The sequence below is a fragment of the Perognathus longimembris genome, chromosome 7, assembly GCF_023159225.1.
Source record: "Perognathus longimembris pacificus isolate PPM17 chromosome 7, ASM2315922v1, whole genome shotgun sequence".
NCBI lineage: Eukaryota > Metazoa > Chordata > Mammalia > Rodentia > Heteromyidae > Perognathus > Perognathus longimembris.
The window spans coordinates 27581966-27591315 of record NC_063167.1 but is presented as its reverse complement, the minus strand read 5'-3'; positions in this window follow the sequence as shown (position 1 = coordinate 27591315).

The following is a 9350-nucleotide window of genomic DNA, read 5'->3' as shown; positions in this document are numbered from 1 at the left end:
TCATAGACTTAAAACTATGAAACTGTGTGTCAAAACAAACCTTTCCTTCAAAGAAAAAGAGAGAGAAAGACAGTTGCAAACAAGGAAGGAAGGAAAAGAGGAAGGGAGGGAGGGAAATAATGAAGAGGAAGAAGGGAGAATGAAGGAAGGAAAGAAGGAAGGATAATTTGGCAAGGAGTGATTAGGAAAGAAGTCCTAAAGAGGGTAGATTTTCCAGTGAACTCTCAAGTCCATTAACGTCCATACCAGCTGGCCCTTTTAGTCTTTCTCTACCTGTCATCTTTCACTTGGAAAATAATGAGAACTACATAGGGATCTGCTTTGGTTTTTGGCTTCTAGAGGATGGAAAAAGACATGAAACATTTTTACATCTTCCAGAGGACCATGGTCTTATGACCCATTGTGTTTTTTGTTTGTTTATTTTTGTTTTTGCCAGTCCTGGGGCTTGGGCTTAGGGCCTGAGCACTGACCCTGGATTCTTTTTGCTCAAGGCGAGCACTCTACTTCTTGAGCCAGAGCACTACTTCTGGCCTTTTCTATATATGTAGTGCTAAGGAATCGAACCAAGGGCTTCGTGTATGCGAGGCAAGCACTCTACCACTAGACCATATTCCCAGCCCTATGACCCATTGTTTTTTAGCTCAATGGCATTCATTTCAAATTTCAATCCTTCAGACTGTATGACAATAGTTTTGGATTGTTTTAACTTTGTGTTATATATATATATTATCAAACTGAATTACAGAGAGGTTACAATTTCATACATTAGGCAATGGATACATTTCTTGTACTATTTGTTACCATGTCCCTCATTCCCCCCTCCCCCTTCCCCTGTCCCTTCCCCCCTCCCCATGAGTTGTTCAGTTCATTTACACCAAACAGTTTTGCAAGTATTGCTTTCGTAGTTGTTTGTCTTATTTTACCCTGTGTCTCTCGATTTTGGTATTCGCTTCCAATTTCCTAGTTCTAATACCAGTATACCCAGTTTCCAATAACTTTGTGTTCGTTTTGTAGCGATTTGCTATGGCAACAATAAGAGTAAGTACAAAGGTTAGTAAAGTCTATCAGGAAAAAGAATAAATCTTGAGGGAAAATTCATAGTTTTGTTCATGGTGTGTTGAGGAGCTGCTATGAAAGTTTAGATGAAAGGGTCATCAGATCATTGGAAATATAGTTTGAATTTCAGGAGACAGGGTGTCCTTTGCGACATTAGAATCATTTCAAGGAGGTATACTTAACATCTACGTTGTAGGTGAGATGGCTTCAGTAAATAAGTTCAAAGCAGTGCTATCCCATAGAAACTTAATTCTAGCTGTGAATGAAAGCCACATGGGCAATTTACAATTTTCAGAAAGCACTCTAAAAATATAAAAAGAAGCAGGTGAAATTAAAATTTAATAATAGTTTTATTATGTGCAGCATATCCAATTATGATTATTTCAAAAATTACTGTGATCGCTTACCTCAATTTTTTGTTTTGTTTTGTTTTGTTGGTTGTGGGGCTTGAACTCTGGGCCTGAGCGCTGTCCCTGAGCTCTTTAGCTCAAGGCTAGCACTCTACCAGATGAGCTACAGCTCCACTTCTACCTCAAATTTTTTTGTTATGTCTCAAATTCAGTATACATCTTATAACATGTCTCAGTTCAACACATCTATAATAAATTTCAAGGGTCCATTAGCCTTCACGTGTCTAGTGTGGCTACCATATTGAGCAGTGCAACTTAGAGGAAGAGGCACTAAGGGTGGGGCCTTGAGAGGTACTTGTACTTAGCAGATGAAACAAGATGGCCAAGGAATTAGCAGAGGCAGGAGGATACTGAGGACAACACAGGTTCTCAATATCCAAATAATATTTTTAGGGAAATGTGGAGATTGGGCATAGCATGCTCTTTCTTCAGTACTAAGAATCATTCAACTCTTACATTTGAGAGAGTCTTCTCCCACCTCTAGGGCAGCTACACTGTAGATGTTGCTATATAGTCTCTCTTTCTCTCTCTCTCTCTTTATATATTATACACACATATATCTATATAGTCTACAGAATGTACACTATAAAGTTTATTTCATTTTGCTGTGCTTTAAGTTTCATGTATCCATCTAACATATGTGGATAGGCATAACAAGATGACCAAGGTTAAGAAGAAAGGAGCACCGAAGTGTATAATGTTGTTGAAGGATGTGATGATTTAAAACAGGTGCGTTGTGGGAGTAAGATGGAGATTGTGTTACCATGACAACTGATTGTTTCATTGGTCCAATGACCAGTTACCATGGTGATGAAATCTTTGTGTCGGTGTGACATGGATCCCAAGGGAGAGGAAGGATGCTTGTGCAAAGGACCCTTTGCTCATTGGCAAAGCTTTTTGTATTTGCGATAATTTTTGCACTGCTTGATGAAGCCTCCCTCAAGAATTTCACTCAGCACAGATATCCCTCCTCCTCCTGGCTGTTCATTTATAATAGTCATCACTTGCAAAATTCACACATTTTCTACCTGGTGTTTTTCTCACCTGACATTTTCTAGTTGCTTCAAGTCATTCATCTCTTTCCCTTAAATGGATATAACCTCATTAAAGACAGGGATCTTACAATTCTTATGGTTTAGTTGTGTTTTAAAATGTTTCAATATACTGGTACTCAACAGTGAGCTACTGGGAAGCTAGTGGGAAAAAAATCAGACCTTGGGAGCCATCAGATCTGGGTTAGTTATCACATTCTGTCTATTGCTTGCTAGTTGTATGGAATTAGGAAAATCACTATCTTCTTAGTTTTCTTCTGTAACATGGGGATAATAAAACTTGTTCCATGGGGTTATTATGATTTTAGGGTAAGTGAATTTGCTAAACTACATCAGGAACTCAATAAATGATCCCAATGATTCTAACATGGTTCCTAATCTAGTCCTGGATGTCATGATTGGTACTTAGTAACACTTGGTGAACAAGAAAATAATGACACTATGATACAAAGATAATAGGACTCAGTTGAATTTTACGGTTCCTTAAAGATCCCTTGTAATTATTAACTTGCAATCCAAGTTATGCTGATGCCAATTTATTGGAAGGAAGTGATTAAAGTATTCAATTAAGGAAATAAAAGGAACGATATTGGAATATTTGTGCTTCCTTGATAGAACATATTATTAGTCAAGTTATTATGCCAAAAGAAAAGCTAAAGTAAAAAAATAACCACATATGTATATGATCCCTCATCTGAATGGAAGAACTGATTTACAGGAAATAAATCCCATTACAAAGTCCAAGTGTAATGATGTGTGACTATGGTCCCAATGCTTGAGAGGGGATGCTGAGTTGGGAAGATGACTTAAAACCAGCCTGGGAAGCATAGTGATCTTTGTCTCAGAAAACAACACAATACAACACAACACAAAACTCAAACATTGTAGCAACCAGAAGACAAAAATAAAGAAAAAAAATCCTGAAAGGGGTGACATTGAGCCAGATGCATTGTTACTTATAAATTAACGTGTTGAGTTGAAACCCTTTTATATGAACTCTTCTTTAAGGATTAAAGATAATTTTCTTTTAGAAAAAAAGAGAAAAATCTTACCATCTCAGGTAAGCAAACATCAAAAGCAGATTGAGAAAATGACATTGTTTCTTCAACAAACTGATTGCTGGGTAAAAAAAAAAAAAAGAGTGGAGACAAAACTTACCATGTAAGAAAAAGATTTAAAGAGTATTTCAGTTCCCATATTAGGTTTAATTTGAGTTTGGACTTAAAATTTTAAAGAAACTCATAAGGTAGCTAGAAATTAAAACACCCAGAAAATGGATTAAAGATCTACCTATACACCAGTGGCTTCAGAAATTTGCAGATTTTTAGATAAGATGGTTCCAGGATTATGTCTGTTAAAACAAGAATTCTTACCTTTCATAGATAAATTTTAACAATATGTATGTATTATAGTATGATGCCTGGAGTTTGCTTCAAAATAGCGCAGAGGGAGCATTGTGAAGATGAGGGTATAGATGCAGATGAAACAAGATTGTCTCCTACTTGGAGACAATCCTACTTGGTTGATGGGTTTGTGGGGTCTATAACATTTCTCTGTTGTCATTGTATTAGTACTGGGGCATGAACTCAGGGCCTGGGCACTCTCCCTTAACGTTTTTGCTCAAAGCTGATGCTCTACCACTTGAGCCTTAACTTCTTTTCTAGCCTTTTAGGGGTTCATTTGAAGTAAGAGTTTCATGAACTTTCCTGCCTGGGCTGCCTTTGAACAGGTGTCCTCAGATCTCAGACTTCTGAGTAGCTAGGATTAGAGGCGGAAGCCACTGGCACCCAGTTAGGAGTTGTATTTTTAAAGCATTAAGTATAGTCAAGATTATATGTACAGTCAAGACTTAGATGTAAGGAAATGCAGAATCTTCCTTGCTGGACAAATCCATTGTGATGATTTAATTAATAAGTTAACATATAATTGCCTTAGCTGTCTTTGGTAATAAGGTTTTTACATGGTACACATGAATAAACCTTTTATTTAAATTATTCTTTATGTCATTCACAATGCTTTAGACTATATTCCTATAAACAAGACTGAGAGAAAAATTTTATGGCCAAGAAATATTTTGGGAGGGGGTTGCTTTTATGATTCACCCTAGTGAGGGAGTAGAGGAAGTAGGAATTGGCAGAGGGAGAAATAGTTACTATATATTTCTCATCTGACCCTCCCCCTCTAAAGCCTTAGCAGCTCAAGAGATAGAAGAGCTTTTCAAATATGTCTGGCCTTAAAGAATGAATCTTGATCTTTATACTTGGAATCACTCTTGGGCCCATCTTGCCTCAACAAACATGAAGTCATTTTTAAAGGCTGAGTTTAAATGTTTCTGTACTTACAAATTCTTCCTTAAAACACCCATCTCCAGTCAGATCAGATTTCTTCCTCCACTAACCTTTTTATGTGAATCATACAGGGAAGAGAAAGAGTTAACATGTATAACCCTTTGGGTGTGACAAGTTGTGGGTATGGTACACTGTGCATGGGTTCCATTAACTCACAACTTACTTATTCAACAGTTACTATTTTTTTTCCATTTGCAGATGAGGAAACTGAGGCTCAGAAAAATTAATCAATTTGTCCAAGTAGTCATTGAGCTTGTGAGCAGTGAGGCTGGGGCTGGGTTTTAATGGCAGGCTAGGTAGCCATATTCTTGATCACTACTGTGCTCTACTGCCCCCTAGCAACTATTTTTAATCTTTGTAATATCAAAACTTTTTAAAGGGAATAGAAGCTCTTCCTGCCTTTGAAAGACTGGACAGTCTTAATTAGAGGGTTCTGTTCAATGATTAAATCAGATATTCTATGGATTTTTTCTGGTGCTAAAGATTGAACCTACCTCTTCACATATTCTAGATAAGCACTCTACCACCGATCTACACTCAGCCTACCAAGAAGAAGTTCTAAAAACTAGTCCTTTGTGTTCTTTGGAGATACTTAGAATATGTTAAGCCTTAGAATCCTGCACCTATGTGTGTTGATTTTTGCCTACACTACATGTTCTCTTCCTCTGGTCCCATTAAAAGCAGATTCACATGTACTTCAAGCTAGCTTTGCCAAGTTCTTTGGACTCTTCAGTGTTTTTCACACTTAACAATTTCCTCAGGGAGGTTTTTGTGTCTTTACTCAATACGTACTCTGCTCCAGGCTCTGCAGATCCTGATGTTTCAGAAAGTCTTCACTTACATAACATTTCAAACAACTGGGGCATAACATACACATAAAAATTTGCTAATAGTAATTTCTTAACTGAAGTGAGCAAACCCACATTGTGGAGTGTGGGGAGATGTTAGTTACAGTTCTAGATAATTCTACAGCACTAACTTGAAAAAAGTACTAAAGTTACTCAGTGGATGCTAGGCACAGTGTTGGGTGCTAGGTTAGGAAATGAATGGGCATGACCTTTGTTTTAAAAGCAGGGATGGCATCTTAACTCTCTTCATGACTTCCCCAGGTTCTTGGCCATAACGTGGCTTCTAAAGGCTTATCTAAGCCCACAGATGAAGACTATCCTGTATTTAATGCCTTTTGTCATCCTACACTGATTTAAGCATCCTAGTCCATGTAACTTCCATACTTCCTCATCAATCTCAGAAAACTGGATCATCAGAGATAAAGATGCAGTAAATGACTGCACTAATCAGCATAGGCTCTCTTCCATTATGGTAACAACCCCCAGATCTCAGTAACCCAATCAGCAATGGTTGTTTTTCTCATTCACACTGGGTTCAGCCATAGCTTTTTTTGCACATTGTTTTCACTCTGGGACTGAGGCTGGCAGAGAAGGTTCTATACTAAACATTGTTGGTCCCAAGGATACAGGAAAGAAAACCATGGCACAGCACATTGCCTGAGGGCTTGGCTTACACTCCTCGTTCCTTTAGCTGATGCAAGCAAGTCACAGAAGCAAGCTTGCTGTCCACTAGGAAATGTAACTCAACCCCAAGAAGCACAAGTGTTTGGGAACAAGATAGTTTACCAAATGTCTACTCATATCAAGATTTTACAGATTGAATCTGCTCCTTCTCAGGAAGGATTGAATCATAGATTGGGCAGCCCTATTTTCTAGGACTTTCTACAATGTTTACATCAAGGATGTTCCATGCAATGGCCCCCCCTCAACCCTAGTACTGGAGATCAAACCCAGAAACATTAACAATATGTTACTCAACCACTCTACCACTGAGCTACAGCCAGCCCATCATGGAAAAATTTAAAAATTACTCTTTTAGTTTACTCAGGAGATTGCATTGATTCTTATATCAACCCCTGCAGGTTTACAGGGTCTTCAAAAGTGGACAAAACAGAAGATTTAGAATCAGACAATTCTGCATTGAAATCCTGTCTCCACCTCTCTCAAACTACTGAGTCTGCTTTCTCATTTCAAAATTGGAGATTACTATCTTTCAGTTTTGTTGTAGGATTAAACAAAACCCTGTGTAAAATGCCTATCATGACATCAGTCACAAAAGGAATGCTTAATGATTGGAAGCTAGTCCTTGAGCAGGATCCCCTAGCATTGGAGTTTCTTGATAGTTCTTTAGCTAATTAGATGCTATGTAAGCTAATGACACCACTAGTCGAAATTAATCATTTCTTACCTACCAAATATGTGTCTAGAGTTTCAAGCTGCTTTGGGCTGCAAATCTTGGCTACGTTTCATGCTAACCAAGTTCCTTTCATTCTAACATTAACAGGAGATACTGCTAACTAATTGATAGCAAGAGTTCCCCTCTATCCACTGACTCACTCTTCCTAGCACCACCCATTTCATCTGCTCCATTGCTTACACATAACATAAATACTTTATTTAATCTACTCATTTGCTAATGTTTGCTCAGCTGTCTTGGTGCCCTCGTGGATTTCATTGTACTTTTAATTGACTCAGTTGATTCTGAGAATGGAGGTGAGTCAGGGTTTGAGTCAGGTAGTTACAAGGAATAGGGATGGTTTGAGGGTTAAGGGTGGCATTGTTTGCCAGATTTTTTTTCCTCTTCAGCTTTCTACTGGGAGTGGGGGGAGTATTCTAACCACATCTTTCTACAGAGAATGATTTGGTAGGATAGTCTTTGTTTGGAAAGGACCACATTTTGCCTAATTGACATAATCTTAAGTTAATGCCAGGCTCCCAAAGGGCAGGGACTCTATGTAAAGATGCTTCATATATGGACACAGTACACGTACACACACACACACACACACACACACACACACACACACAGTGGCAGAGCTCCACGAATTTGCTGTTTTCATCAGCCAGTAGTATTTAATAACTATAAGACTATAATTTCTGTGGCCTCTACTTTCATGTATCTACTCAACTTCTTTGACTTGGCACAGGCTGTTCTCTGTCGTCTGCTCCTTCCCATTTAGTTTTTTGAGTTTACTTCCAACCTTGCTTCTTTCTGTCTCTACATGGAAAACTCCTGTTCATTTATTGAGGCTCAGCTTTACCCTTCCCTTTTAAGGGTGAAGCTTTCTCTGTCTTCCATGCCAGCCTTGCAACCCACATCCAACTGAGCAGAGTTAAGCTCTGCCTTTTCTCTGTTTCCATGGCATAAATACAAATTTCAGCCAATCTGCATTGAGATTAATTGTTTACATGTCTCCTCTCTCTATTTATTCTTGTTTAACTCCTTAGTATTTAGCACAATGCCTGGTAAAGAGTTGGTGCTTGATAAATGATTATCGAGTGCTACTCAAGTATGCATTGGGACTAACACCCAAGTGTTGTCATTAAATAGCAGTAAAGTGGTGCTGAGAGCTTCCCTGTGGGCTTTGGACAGCCTTCTGCTTGCATTTAATGTATAAAAATCTAAGTTATATAAACATACTCAAGGAATGGGGAAGGGTCTTCCAAGGTTGGAAATAATAGGAGAGATTTCTTTGTGTTTTTGTCTTTTCCTCTTGCAAGTCTTGGCTAATCTTAAATTCATTTCTTATTTTCTCCTTCCTTCTTGCAACAAATACAGAGGGAGTAACGGGTTGGAAAGAACCTCATTTGTCTAAGTGGCTATGGGTCATTGCTGAAGAACTGCCAGTACCCAATCAAGGGTTTTGTAGGGCTCTCACTGTTCATCTCTGGGTAAGGTCCCTTCCAGGGAATTTACAACCCACAAGAAGCTGGAGAAAGAGTGCAGACAATTCAAATATTAACATTTCTATCTCACTGCTTGAAGCAATCTATGTCTCAAGGTTTTGTCCCGGGTTAAATACCATCACTTCTTGGAATGCTCTCCTGTTCCACAGCCTCCCTCTCTCCTTCCCTCCCATCTGCTAAGACAGTAAACTACTCTATGCTGACACTACATGTTGTCATAATGACAACTGTTTTGGAGGACTTTTATTTTATGATAGTCTCCATATGATCTCTTTGGCTTGGATAGCTATTGATTATGGTTCACAATTTACAGGCAGGGAAAAGAGATTAGGAGAACCCAAACCAGGTATGGCCTTCTAATCTGCGCTTTAAACTTTTCCTCCATTGGTGGCAGTACCAGAATCTCTCCAGTTGCCATGGTTAATATAATCTTTTTTGGGGGCGGTGGGGAAAGGGAGGGATGTTTCATTACCACCTTTAAAAATTATCTTTTAATGATAATTTTTGTGCCCATCCTGAGCCTCTTAAAGATAATTTTTAACTTTGCTGAGCACATTTAAGGTGTACAACACAATGTTATAGGATAAGAATCAATAATAAGCAGGGCACTAGAGTCAAGCAAATGAACAAATCCACCACCTCCTACCTTTTTGTGTGTGTCTGGCAAGATCAGCTAAACTCTACACACTTAGCATGAAACACAGCTTAATTCTTCTTCCTTCTTTTGTC